At 33.2% G+C, this 14,192-nt stretch overlaps 5 non-coding genes across 5 annotated transcripts; 2 read left to right on the plus strand and 3 right to left on the minus strand.

Moving 5' to 3' along the window:
• Window positions 1–3,097: 3,097 nt before the first annotated feature.
• Trnaq-cug (transfer RNA glutamine (anticodon CUG)) lies at window positions 3,098–3,169 on the minus strand. Its single transcript has one exon. It is a non-coding gene; the product is annotated as a tRNA-Gln (tRNA).
• Window positions 3,170–7,492: 4,323 nt separating this feature from the next.
• Trnaq-uug (transfer RNA glutamine (anticodon UUG)) lies at window positions 7,493–7,564 on the plus strand. The gene has a single exon. It is a non-coding gene; the product is annotated as a tRNA-Gln (tRNA).
• A 1,032-nt stretch (window positions 7,565–8,596) lies between these two features.
• Trnal-uaa (transfer RNA leucine (anticodon UAA)) lies at window positions 8,597–8,679 on the minus strand. The gene has a single exon. It is a non-coding gene; the product is annotated as a tRNA-Leu (tRNA).
• Window positions 8,680–9,160: 481 nt separating this feature from the next.
• Trnak-uuu (transfer RNA lysine (anticodon UUU)) lies at window positions 9,161–9,245 on the plus strand. The gene is given in 2 exon segments: window positions 9,161–9,197; window positions 9,210–9,245. It is a non-coding gene; the product is annotated as a tRNA-Lys (tRNA).
• A 1,188-nt stretch (window positions 9,246–10,433) lies between these two features.
• Window positions 10,434–10,505, minus strand: Trnaq-cug (transfer RNA glutamine (anticodon CUG)). The gene has a single exon. It is a non-coding gene; the product is annotated as a tRNA-Gln (tRNA).
• Window positions 10,506–14,192: the final 3,687 nt, after the last annotated feature.

Raw genomic sequence — 14,192 nt, forward strand, 5'->3', positions numbered from 1 at the left:
TTACTGGGGTTTTCACCTTGTTTTGACTGATCTTGTTCAATGGGCTGCTGGCCTTGCACTAATTTTGGGACAGCTAGGTTGCTTTTAGGCCTTGCTGCAACATCAAGCTTTACCTCAGCTGGTGTGGCTGTATCTGGGAACTGAACCTGTGCACCTGATGCCCCCGATGGTAGTGATAGAACAAACTGCTCTGCAGAGGGTTGCCCGGTAAGGTCATCTGAAACAACTGACTTAACATATTGTACTGCCTCTGGAAACTCCACGAGGTCCAGCAGATACCCAGGGATTGTTCTTCTCAATGCTAAAGACAATAAATCAGGTGTCACGGTCTTATGCTTTTCTCTTAACCGAACAATTACCCACGCAGTCTTTGCTCCCACTCCAGGCAATTCACACAACTCTGCCTCCGATGCAGTAAAAATATGGACAACCAATTTTATTTAATTTAGGAACTTAATGAAACAAGTACAGGACTACAGGTGTGTTGTAACTGTCTTTTAAGCTATACGGAATTTACTTCTGTATATATTGTACTTTTATTTTCAAATCAGAAATTACCTAAATAGTCTAAACAATGTATTTAAACCAAATTATTTTGAATTATGTTGTTAGCAAATGTTCACTTAATTAATTGCAACAATAGCCCACCATAATATACGTACCAACCAAACTGGTTAAAAGTATGAGAACAGACAAGATCCAATACCCTCCCTCTGTCTTTACACTGCAGTATAGTCTCTGTTTGCAATCTGCAACAAATCCCTGTGTTCCCCCGAAAACTATGATGGCGAGAAGTCCCTGTTCGCAAACTGCGACGCACCCCTGTGCGCCTCCGCAAACTGCGAAAGCGACTAGAACATGTTCACCTGTGTGCTCATAAACTTGTGACGTCACAGCAACAATTTTCTTTTCAAGAGAAACACTTCTTAAACAAATTAATACTGCCAAACTGGCTCGAATTTGTTTAAAACTACCCTGTGCTGGTCGATCTGCACCGACGAACGTACTCTAGACGATCCTAGTTTTGAAATTCGAGGTTGCAATTGCACGTGGTTGCCAAACTGGCAAAAGCAAAATATTGTTATTCACCCGGAATCCCGCTGTTTGTTCAGTATTTACCTCGTCGCCAATGTTGTATCCTATCTATTTTCGAGGTAAAACTTAACACTTGCTAAAGATATAACGATTTATTAACAATAACAACAACTAATTTCAATGAAAGTTTGTTAGCTCCCTTGTCTTGCTCTGGGCGTCTCCTCACTACGCATGCGCAACGCGCTTCCGACAGGTCAGCCACAACTGTCCAGGTCAGCCACAACAATTATATACATTTATCGACTTTATTACAGAGTAACAACGTGTTTTGCTTTAAAACTATACAAACACGTTTTTTACTTACGCAAGGTCCCATGGTGTAATGGTTAGCGCTCAGGACTCCTGCGATCCGAGTTCAAATCTCGGCGGGACCTTAAAGTCTTACTTTTTCCATTTATCAGATTGCAAAGTTGATAACGTATATCATGTTTTGTTTGTTCCGTCATTAAGAACATCTTTTCTAATGATCTATCTATTAATATATTCAAAATAATAGGCCATGCTGGTTCATAAACAAAGTCACTAGGTAAAATATTTAAAAGCTTGTCAATACTATAAGTGCACTTGCTGTCGCCAATTCTTCATTACACCTATTCGTCATTGTCAGAACATCTACTACTAACATATTACACACTCGTGAAGATCATCTATCAAGCTTGACAGATTTCGCTGACAAAATGAAGGCTGAATTCGCCCGGCTAGGTAAGAGCATTAGACTTTTAAACAGTAAAGGAATCTGAGAGTCCCACGTTGGGCGTAATGTTTTGTAATTTTGAAACCATTTTTTTAATTATAACTTAAACTAATGTAAACCCTTACACATTATATAGACCATTCAAATGCGTGTGACCGAACTTGAAAAACATATGGTCTAAATGATTAAATGTTGCCAAATTATGCATTTTACCGCTTCACAAAAATGTCTCATATTACGCTTCAAATCAATAGAATTTTATTAAAACAAATCACAAAGAAATTGTATAACAAAACGCATTTCGACAGTACATTTGCATATTGAACATGCAATATAAATTTGAATGACTAACGGGGTCACGTGGCGGATAAAACTAATTCACTGGTTCTAATGAAAGAAACAGTATGCGAACACTCTAAATGTCAAGCTTATCAAAACCGCTATACAATTTGGAACAAACTGTTGTTTCAATTATCATAAGACAGAGCTGGTAACTTAGTAACCGGTTGGTAAAACAAATATTACATTTAAAATCATATCAAAATAAGTAACTGTGTAACACTTCAGATTTTTATCCATTTTTAATTATGATTTATCATACACAAAAATGAAATTTTAGTGTGGATCTAATGGTTCTTAGTCATAATTTTTCTTGTGCTTTGTTTAACAGCGCTCTTCATTTTATTATATGTTCCAAAAAAGTTAGAAAATTGTTATTTCGACAATTTGTGAACACCTCTTCGTGTGTTGACCACTACATTCACGAATAAGCTACACTTTGATTTTTTGTATTATATCTAGCCGCAATATAAAAAACTGCACTATGTTATCATTCATATGAATGTATTGGTGGTGAGATAATCTGATTGCCCCATTAAAAAGATACATTTACCGTCTTTATTTCAGAGTAACGACGTGTTCCGCTTTAAAACAATACCAACAATTCGAACATAAAGTACGTGAAATATTTTTGACGCCAGATTATTGATAATGGCTTTTTAAACGATTTCTCCATTTGTGATCACAACTTATATCGCCACCGAAATGATAAAATTGAGTTTTATATACTCTAGGTACAATTATGTTCGATTGCAAACAAAGCTAAATTAAAAAGAAAGTATACGTACCATGGAAGCCGAAACGTAATAAAACAATTGTAATATAAACACTCACATTTAGCAATTATTTATTAAACACGCTTACTGCTACAATGCAAACGATAATATGTATAACAAATATTAAATAAAACTTTAGTCAAAAAGACCATAAACTAAAAGTTGTAATTTTCTTTGAAAGAAGAAATAAAAGAGGTCCCGCCGAGATTTGAACTCGGATTGCAGGATTCAGAGTCCTGAGTGCTAACCATTACACCACGGGACCGCACACGCAAGGATAGTTGTCGCCTTGATTGTTACGCTACAGTGTGTTCGGTTTATACACTTGAAAGCAGTAACTGGTATATTAATACAACATGCGCGCTTTATCTCTGTGTATTAAAGCCACAAACTGACAGACGTGTTGGGAATAGAATATTTAGATAGATGTATATGATTTATTTGTCTTCGTCTTGACATTTTTACAGTCTATATTAATGTGTTTAACATGTCACCCTAAAATGACATTTATAATAGTATAGTTTAAGTTTTCAAAGGATAGCAGATCTATTTTGCTTATTAAAAACACTTAGTAGAACAAACCAAACGATAAACATAAGCGCTACACCTTGGTATAACATTTATAACATTTTAAGTGCATAATATTAAAAAAAAAATCTGAGTTTAATTGTAAATAAAAATAAATTAACACATTAAATACACGTTTTATTTAAGCTGAAACAGTTCAAGAATATTTTAAAGTATGCAAAATGTATTAATTATGAAATGAATACAGAAGTTGTTTTACACGGGCGTTTTAAAAAATGTATAAACAACGCCCCAAAGTGCAGACGCGTTCGAAAGATTTTATTTCATTCACATACATTATGTATTTATCTGAAGCCGTCTTGGCAGTTTGTCTATGTGCTTAATGCATCAACCTTATATGACATTAGAATAACATATCAAAATATAATATTGTACATCGAAATTGCATATTTAGTCAGAACATTATTATAAAGAATGAAAAGACAAATCACATAACTTAACTGCACATCGAATGTTGTAATGTTCCGCGCCTGCCGGTACGTTGGCAGACAATGGCAAGATGATGCATTAATGAACAAGAAGCTGACGTGTATAACCCGAAGGGGAGCATCCTTGTGGACAGGATTCAGAAGGAATTTGCGATTCTAATATTTGCGAACAGAAGCTTTTATAGGTAGTATTGAACAAAATGAAATAACTAAGTTGTGAAAAATTGAAAATAGGCAATGAAATACATGTACATGTCTTTTCCGTTTAAGTTTGATGAAAATCGTAGACAAAATGCAGAAGCTATAATATTTTATTGTTAAAACGAGCTGTACACATTTAATCAAAGCGCTGAAGGAAAGGTATCGTTCTCTCGTTTTATATATTGAATATATACCATCTACGACCCTGTACCATCTTCAGCAATGTTTAGTCGTCAATTGACGTATTTTTCTATAATTTTCATGGGTCAATACGTTCTTATCGTGTGCATTTATTCCGAATTCAATTTTTCATCATAGAACACATTTACTGAGTTACCGGTCTATATTACAGCACCGGGTCTATTGCAACACACACGCTTTTCCTGCGTGGAACTTGACAGACGAAAGCAACAATTTCGCGCTTTTATTAAAACATGGTTTTTACATTGCTTACATGTATAGTGAATGTATACCCCTTTGCGATTTTGAAACATTTTGTAAATTATACCTTTAATTGGTTTATACCATAACACATGATATGACAAATAATTAATAATGTTTTGTTTACGCACTTGCATGTTGCAAATTGTTACCGAATTCATAAATAAATATTGCCTAAATAATTATATGTTTGATCAGTTAGGCATTTAACCGCTTCATTAAATTGTCTTAAATTACGCTTTAGATCTATATATTATAAACATTATAGAAAGCAATGTTATAACAGTGTTATAATTTTATATGTAACATTATGTTGTGACAAAACGCATTAGTCAAAACAATATGCATATTTACGATATAATATAAGTGACTTAAAACACGAGATCCCGCCGATATTTAAAGATCGCAGGATTCAGAGTCCTGAGTTCTTACCATTACACTTTGGGACCAGTTGTCGCATTAGGTCGGTGAAAGGTCAAGAATTGTTTACATTGTTTCAATCCGTTTCTCATTACATTTGCCTTTCTTATGCGTTGATGATAATACATTAATAATTATGATTCATTCATAACCCATGCGTTCCAAATCCTTAATGCAAACAAAAATACATGTAGCCTTAATGTATAATAAAACGTTTGCTCAGTTTGTTTGTTACCTAATCTGTATTCCGACCAATACGTTGCACAATCTTAATGCAGATTGCTCAGCTCATGTTTTGTAACGAAATAACAAACGCAATTGAAACTTGGTCAAGGGGCGGATTAAACTAAATCACTGGTTCAAAATTGAGGTTTCAAGTTTCAAGTTTTTTATTTGGTATATCGGCAAGACGCCTTTGACCATTTACATACAAGTAAACAAAGCATAATCAAAGTGCATCAGTACAATACAAATACAATCATGCAAATAAACAAACACAAACTACAATCAAAGTGTTCAGACATTATGTACACACGTGTACGTATTTACAACAACAGCAAAAAAAAAGAAAAGAGCAAACAAGTAATATACATACAATATAATTAGGGTTACATACACTATTTATTTAAAAAGCCGCAATTGCTGGTGATTTTTCCTCGCGAAGTTGCATGGCATCAGTTATGAATCTGGCAACATTCTTAATGACTTTATTATGTTGACAAGATAGTATGTTTTTAAATTTCGTTAAATTTGGCCAGTTTGATCGAATACAATATTTTGTTCGTAGATCTTTATAGATTGGGCAAGTAAGAAAGAAGTGGTATTCAGATTCAACAACGTTCAAGTTACATAGTCTATATGTGCGTTGGTCTCTTGGAATGTTATTATATCTACCAGTTTCTATTTCAAGTTTATGGGCGCTAAGTCTAAATCTTGATAAATTTTGTTTGTGATTTTAGTATTGATGCAATCTAAATATTTTTCATACGCGAATTCAGTCTTAAACATTCTATAGTATTCTAATTTCGGTTGGTTAAATATCGTATCGTGCCAATTTTGGATAAATTGGTCTTTTAATCGTTGGTTAATATCATATGAATAATTAAAATCGTTAATAAAATTATTGAATAAAAGTCCGTGTCCTAGATGCTCTAATTGTTGTTTTACAAAGGCACACCACAGAGTTGTGTTATTGTTATTATTATCCCTAATAAAATCATTGTAAAGATTACATTGTTCATTATAAACAGTGTGCATAAGAGATTCAGGATTTTGTTCTATTTTAACCCAGTAACTAAGTGCCCGTTGTTTACATATAATAGAGAGAGGAAATCTGCCTAGTTCGCCTAAGACAGCGGCATTAGAAGACTGTGGGCGCACACCAAGAATAGTTTTACAAAATTTAAAATGAAGTTTGTCAACTTCATCAATGTTGTAAATTCCCCATATTTCAGATGCATATAAAATAATTGGTACCACTAAGGAGTCAAACAGAGAAAGTTTTGTTTTGATATCCAGCTTAACTTGGCTAAAAATGGACGATAAATGGTTGTAAGCTTTTAAGGCTTGTTCATTATTTGAAGAAACAGTATGTCAGCAATCTAAATTTCAAGTTTAGCCAAATTCATAAAACTTGGTAAAAACTTTTGTTTCAATTATCTTGAGATCGACTTGGTAACTGAGTAACCGGTTGGTAAAACAAACATTTAATTCATAATCTTATCAAACTAAGTAACTCTGTTACGCTTCATATTATTGTCCATTTTTTATTTAGATTTATCATACACACGATATATTTTTAGTGTTGCTCTACTGGTTTTACGTCATTATATTTCTCGCGCATTGTTTAACAACGCTCTTTATTATTTTATTTTATTTGTTACAAACAGTTAGAAGATTGTTGTTTCGACAAATTTTGAACAAATCTCTTTATTATCTGTATATGTTGACCACTTCATTCATGAATAAGCTACAATATGAATATGAGTGTTATATCTAGCCAAAATACATAACATTGAATAATGTTATCATTCATATTAATGTATTGGTGGTGATGATGTTATTTGGCCTCATATGTTGTATGCTTTTATCGACTATATTGCAGAGTAACGACGTGTTCTGCTTTAAAACAATACAAACAATTCAAAAATGAAAAAAAAGAAATACACTACTCAAAATTTGCTATGGATTACTTGTTATTTTCTTAATCTCTTACAATTTTGTATTACGTTCATTTTTAATTTTTAATTGTTATTTGGCAGGTTTTTATAGAATGTATGTTTCTTATTTTATTTGTATGTATTGATTTATCATTGATGCGTGATGATTGCTAAATCTAGCTAGGGGTGAAGGTCAAATTACACATACTATAACAAGTGATCCTTAGCCAATTTTGAATTTTATATGTTTGACGCACGATTATTGAGTATTACTTATTTAAAAGATTTCTTCATATGTGACCTACACTTATATCGCCACCGATATGATCACAATACGTTTTATCTACTCAAGGTCCCGTGGTGTAATGTTTAGCACTCAGGACTTTGAATCCTGCGATCCGAGTTCAAATCTCGGCGGGACCTCTTCCTTTAAATTTTTCATTTTCGATGAATCTGCAAGCTTGAAATTATTATGTGTTCCGCCACAAACTGAAAAGCAAAGGCATACTATAATTTGCTCAGAATATCGTTTTTTAATCATATATCTAGCAATCAATTTTGAAAACTAGGCTACGTGGGGTCATAAACTAGGTCACAAGGTAGAATAACTAAAAGCTTGTAAGCACCACAGATGCCATTTTTATGGCCAACTCTTAATAAAACTTGGTCAGAACACCTTTTTCTAACATAGCATACATTTGTGGTGATAATCAATCAAGCTTGGCAGATTTCGAAGAGAGTGGATATCATTATAACAAATCTTGGCAATATGGTTCAAATTTAGTGAACACTGTAAACGTAAAATTTTACAAATCTTTATAAAACTTGGTTTCAATTATGTTAAGACCTAGTATATCTGAGTAACTTGGGGGAAAACAAAACGAAGTGCATTATCATGTCAAAGTAAGTAAATGTGAAACGTTAAATGATTCTATCCATTTCTAAATATGTTTTTATACACAAGCATGTATTTTAGTGTGGTGCTAATTGTTCTACGTCATTGTAGTTTTTAGCTCATTGTGGAACAGCGTTCTTCTATAATACATGTGCTACAAACAAAAGTTGGAAAAATGTAATTTCGACAATCTGTGATACCTCTAGTATCTTTATGTGTTGCACACTGCATTCATGAATAAGCTGATAAATGAGTATTTGCGTTATATCTTGATACAGTATCCAAAATAGAACTGTGTTGTCATTTATATAAATGTTTTGGTTGTGATAATGATATTTTGCCTCTCGGGTTATTTAGTCCACGGATATGGCTGAATAATTTCAAACAACAGAAAATGACCTTATGATAGAATGGTAAAATATTTACCTATAATTGTAAGAACTGAAGACACTGTATATTTTGATTCGAGTTCTAATCTGGCAATATTGCAAACACATACATTATAGTTTAATCGCAAACCTCATTTATTTTAAGTTTGTATTACAACATAAAAATAATCATAGTACGGATGGGGTTCGAACCTATGCGGACATTTGTCCATTGGAACTTAAGTCCAACGCCTTAACCACTCGGCCACCGTACTTAACGTACACTCTCTATAACACATAAAAATATTGTATAAGTTTATCTTATATTATATACATTTATCGACTTTATTGCAGAGGTTACAACGTTTTTTGCTTTAAAACTATACAGGCACGTTTATATTTACGCAAGGTCCCGTGGTGTAATGGTTAGTTCGAATCACGGCGGGACCTTAAATCTTACTTTTTCTATTCTGATTGCAAGGTTGATGAAGTATAAATTATTGTGTTTGTTCCGTCACATAAGAACTTCTATGCTAATGGTCAATCTATTAATCATTGGGTCAGGCAGGGTCATTAACAAAGTCACTAGGTAAAATATCTAAAAGCTTGTCAATACTATTAATGCAATTGTTATCGCCAATTTTTCATTACACATATTCGTCATTCGTCAGAACACCTACTTCTAACCTATCACATACTCGTGAGGATCATCTATGAAGCTTGGCAGATGTCACTGACAAAATTATTGCTGTAATCGCCCGGCTAGCTCAGTCGGTAGAGCATCAGACTTTTAAGCAGTAATGGAATCTGAGGGTCGTGGGTTCGAGTCCCACGTTGGGCGTAATGTTTTGACTTTTTGGAAACCATTTTGTTACGTATAACTTAAATAAATGTTAACCCTTAACCATTTTATTGATTATTCAAATGCGTGTGACCAAAATTGAAAAACATATTGTCTAAATGATTATATGTTGCCAAATTAGGCATTTTACCGCCCCACAAGTATGTCTTGTATTACGCTACAAATTTGTATTTTATTTAAACAAAAGCACAAAGCAATTTTATAACAAAACGCATTTCGTCAGTATAGTTGCATATTGAACATGCAATATAAATTTGAATTACTAACGTGGTCACGGGGCGGATAAAACTTATTCACTGATTCAAATTGAAGAAACAGTATGTGAACACTTTTAATGTCAAGTTTATCCAAACTGTCATAAAACTTGGTAAAGACATTTGTTTCGATTATCATGAGACCTAGCTGGTTACTTAGTAAGCGGTTGGTAAAACAAAAATTAAATTCAAAATCAAATCAAAATAAGTAACAGTGTAACACTTCATATTTTTATTCATTTCTAATAATGATTTATCATACAAAAATGAATTAGTAGTGTGTCTCTAGCGGTTCTTCTTCATAATATTTCTCGTGAATTGTTTAACAACGCTCTTCATTTTTTAATATGATACAAAAAGTTAGAAAAATGATAGTGATGTTGATCACTACGTTCATGAATAAGCAACAATATAAGTATTCGTATGATATCTATCTGCAATATCAAAAATTGCACTATGTTATCATTTATATAAATATATAGGTGGCGATGATGATCTGATTGCCCCATATTTTAAATACATTTACCGTCTATATTGCAGAGTAACGACGTGTTCTGCTTTAAAACAATACCAACAATTCGATAATAAAGTACGTGAAATATTTTTGACGCCAGATTATTGATAATGGCTTTTATAAAAGATTTTTTCATGTTACCACAACTAACATCAGCACCGAAATGATCTTATTTAGTTGTATATACTCAAGGTAATTATGTTCAATTTCAAACAAAGCTTAATTGAAAAGAAAGTATACGTACCATGGAAGCCGAAACGTAATTAAACAATTGTAACATAAACTCTCAAAATTAGCAATTATTGATTAAACGCGCTAATTGCTACAATGCAAATATGTAAAGTATGTATAGCAAATACTCAAATAAAACTATAGTCAAACAATGACAAAAACCTTAAGAGGTTCCGCCGAGATTTTAACTCGGATTGCAGGATTCAGAGTCCTGAGTGCTAACCATTACACCACGGGACCGCACACGCAAAGTTAGTTGTCGTCTTCATTGTTCGGCTACAGTGTGTTCGGTTTATACACTTGAAAGCAGTACTGGTATATTAATACAATAGGCGCGCTTTATCTCTGTGTATTAAAGCCACAAACTGACAGACATGTTGGAAATAGCATATTTCAAACAGAGGTATATGATTTATTTGTCTTTGTCTTGACATTTTTTCGGGTCCCTGTTAATGTGTTTAACATGTCACCCTAAAATATCATTCATAATAGTATAGTAAAAGTTAAAAAAAAAAGTAATTCTATATCGTTTATTAAAAACACTTATAGAACAAACGAAACAATAAACATAAGCGCTTCACTTTGGTATAACATTTATAACAGTTTAAGTCCGTAATATTAAAAAAAATCAAATGAGTTTAATTGTAAATAAAAATTGTATCATTGAAGCCTAAACATAAGTTCAAGAATATTTTTAAGTATGCAAAATGAATTAATTATGAAATAAATACAGAAGTTGTTTTACATGGGCGTTGTAAAGATGTATAAATAAAGCCCCAAACAGCAGACGTGTTCGAAAGATTTTATCTCATTCACATGTATACATTATTTTTCTATCTGGAGCAGTCTTGCCAATGTGTATGTGTGTTCAATTCATCAACCTTATATTACATTAAAATTACATATTCAAATATAATATTGTACATCGAAACTGCATATTTAGTCAGAACATTATTATAAAGAATGAAACGAAAAATCACATAACTTTACTGCACATCGTATGTTAGAATGTTCGGTGCCTGTCGGTACGTTGGCAAAAAACGGCAAGATGATGCATTGGAGAACAAGAAGCTGACGTGCATAACCTGCAAGGGGAGCATCCTTGTGGAAAGGATTCAGAAGGAATTTGAGAGTGTAATATTTTCACGCAGAAGCTTTTATATGTAGTTTTGAACAAAGGGAAATAACTAAGTTGTGAGAAATTGAAAATAGGCACTGGAATACATGTACATGACTTTTCTGTTTAAGTTTGATGAAATTCGCAGACAAATTGCAGAAGCTGTTACAGTTTATTGTTAAAACGAGCTGTAACACATTTGATCAAAGCGCTGAAGGAAAGGTATCGTTTGCTCGTTTGATGTATTGAATACACCAGGTACGACCCTGTACCATCTTCTGCAATGTGTAGTCGTAAATTGACGTATTTTTCTATAATTCCGTGGGGTCAATACGTTCTTATCGTGTTCATTTATTCCGATTTGAATTTTTCTTCATAGAACACATTTACTGAGTTACCGCTCTATATTAAATTACAGCACCGGGTCTGTTGCCACACCCACGCTTTTCCTGCGTGGAAATTGACAGACGAAAACAGCAATTTCGCACTTTTATTAAAACACGGTTTTTACATTGCTTCCATGTATAGTGAATGATCTACCCTGTAGTAGCTTACGGAGCGACTTAAATCAGCAAATAGTAACACCTAGCTATCGAAAAGCTAAATATACACGTACTGAAATTTACCGCGTAAATTGTTTAAAGCTCATTGTTTTCACAACTTACTCACCATAACAATTCAATTACTCAACATGTAATTTAAACTTTTCATAAGTTACTATAGTTTACAGTTAAATATGTAAGAATGATGCCCGACATAGTCTTTAATGTATTAATGGCTGTTTAATATTACGTACATGGCAAAACTGTAATTATTTATTTAACAATTTTTCTTACTTCATTGACCGACGTCAATCAAAAATAATAGTCGCCAGTTAACCCCGGCCTCATATGCATTCTCGGAACCGAGTGAACAACGAAAATAACATTTTGGCGACTAGAAAGTAACTGAGAATTTCTAGTGGCGCATCTGTGTCAGCACAAATTACTATCTAATGTGGCTTGAATGTTCGATAAGCTCGTCACGCTGTCAGTGGATTATCTATTACCCCGTGGAGAGTTTATGAAGAAGGTATATAGTGCCCCTTTAAAGTGTGCATGTAATTCATTATAAACAGGTCATCGCCGAGTCTTCATGACTACATTATGTGCAAACTTTCCCATGTGACCTTTCCGGAAAAAATATTTAATTTGAGCCAATGTTGGTCAAATTTAGCTCGGCTGCCCGTGTATTCGTCAAAGAAAAAAGGTTGATCCAAATAGACCAGTGCATGGTGGCGGATGAGACTGGTAGAATTTTTAAAGACAATGCATATCTGGATGCCCTAAAAAGGACCAAGTTATTCCGCCAAGGAAATGCTGTCAATTCAAAAATACCTTCTTCCCGCTCCTCGCGCGCTGCACCGCCTTTATGGCCCCTCTAGACATCACAAGCAGTCGCTCCCAACCACAGAACGGTTTCCCAAGCATTTTGAGCGTACTGAATACCGCCGTTCTTGTGCATTTCCATTATCTTCCATTATCTTCATAGGGCCCACCCCTTGAAATCCTTGCATAATTATTTTGCAGATAAGCAACATTTTATGCCTAAAAATATACAAACAATTCGTAAATAAAGTAAATTTTATATGTTTGACCCATGAGTATTAATTAGTTCTTATTTAAAAGATTTTTCCATATGTGACTTTCGTTTATATCGTAAAATATATACATGTTTTCTCAATTAGTTGTCAAGGTCCTGTTGTGTAATCGTAAGCACTCAGGACTTTGAATCCTGACATCTCAGTTGAAATCTCGGCGGGACTCGTCTAAATACTAAGGCGCAATATAATTTGCTCACAACATAATTTTTGATTATATATCCATCGATCAATTTTTAAACAAGATCACATGGTGAAAAGCTAGGTCACTAGGTGAAATAACTAAAATCTTAGCAACAAAATGGATGTCATTTTTCGTTGTTTTCGTAAAACATGGTCACAAAAACTACTTCTAACATATCACACATTCGTAATTATCCTTAATCAAGTTTGGCAGATTGTGTTGACAAAATAATTGTCAGACAATCCCCGGTAAGCACAGTCGGTAAGCATCTGACTTTTAAATAATGATGGTATCCCAGTGTCGATGGTACGAGTTCCGCGGTGATCATTATGTTTTGTAATTTTGAAACATTTTATAAATCATACCTTTAATTGGTTTATACCATACCACATGATATTGACCATTATACTCTATGTGACAATTTTAAAGAAATAATAAATAATGTTTTGCTTACGCACATGCATGTTGCAAATTGTCACCGAATTCATAAATAAGTATGGCCTAAATAATGATATGTTTGATCAGTTAGGCATTTAACCGCTTCATAAATATGTCTTCCATTACGCTTTATATCTATATTCTATAAACATTATAGAAAGCAATGTTATAAAATTGTTATAATTTTATATGCAATGTTATGTTGAAAAAAAACTCACTAGTCAAATTAATATGCATATTTGATTGATTGATTGATTGATTTTTTTCAGGTTTAAAACACATAATATACAAGTTATAAATCAAATTAACATACCAATTATTACAAAAAGTATTTGTGAGATTGCTGCTAACAAAACATATGTTCTAAAAACTGCCATATAAATAATATGAATTAAGATATGACAATGAAAAGGGACACAAAAGTGCGACAAAATAAAAAGGTCTTAAGAAAGCGTATCACCTCAAAATAGTTTTGAAAGGAATAGATCAGCAACTACCTCACACTTAAAAAATGGTATAATGTTATTCTATTGGTATTTAATATATTGC

Source organism: Dreissena polymorpha, chromosome 11 (assembly GCF_020536995.1).
Source record: "Dreissena polymorpha isolate Duluth1 chromosome 11, UMN_Dpol_1.0, whole genome shotgun sequence".
Taxonomy (NCBI): Eukaryota; Metazoa; Mollusca; class Bivalvia; order Myida; family Dreissenidae; genus Dreissena; species Dreissena polymorpha.